This window comes from Vidua macroura, chromosome 2, assembly GCF_024509145.1.
Source record: "Vidua macroura isolate BioBank_ID:100142 chromosome 2, ASM2450914v1, whole genome shotgun sequence".
In the NCBI taxonomy this organism is placed as follows: domain Eukaryota; kingdom Metazoa; phylum Chordata; class Aves; order Passeriformes; family Viduidae; genus Vidua; species Vidua macroura.
The window spans coordinates 100,875,106-100,875,855 of NC_071572.1; positions in this window are offsets into that span (position 1 = coordinate 100,875,106).

Below are 750 nucleotides of genomic sequence, written 5' to 3' on the forward strand. Positions count from 1 at the left end.
CTGATGACCACTGTGTAGACCAAAGCATTGAGTGCCATATCCAGCTGTTTCTTGAACACCTTCAGGGATGCTGACTCCACCACCTCCTTGACCAGTCCACTGCAAGGTTTAACAACCCTTTCTGCTGCTAACCCACAGAAGAGGTAAAGAACTCTAAAAATGAATGTAGACTTCTTAAAATGTCAGATTTATTTCCTTCCTCACAGAAGAGCTGCTCTGGTCTGCAAATTCATGGACAAAATAAGCCTTATTTTGATTCTCACATTGTATGTGCTTAAAAAAAGATGGATTTCTGATGACAATCCCTACAAATTGAAACTCAAATTAGATTTTCTCTTCTTATATACTACCATTTTACAACTAACTCTGAAAACTTTTTCCTGCTACTCCTAGCTCTTCCTGCTACAGTACAGAAACTATACTGCATATACATAAACCTGTATTTATGACAGACACAGAATCACAGAAATAAAAGCACTGGGCAAATGTAAAAGCTGCTATTTGAGTTTATACTCCCCAGCAGAAACTCCAGTCAAGCAATGTTCTGCACACAAAAATGTGATTTTTGTAAAATCCTGTAAAGGGGATTTTTCCATGGCCTTCAGGTCAGGCTCAGAAAGAGTATCTTAAGCATGGCAGGAGAAAAAGGAAAACTTGCAACTCCATTGCAAGATTAAATCTAGAGCTCCTTAAAAACCCACCTATTTTAATTAATTATTTTTAAGCGAACAACAAAAAAATACATGTATC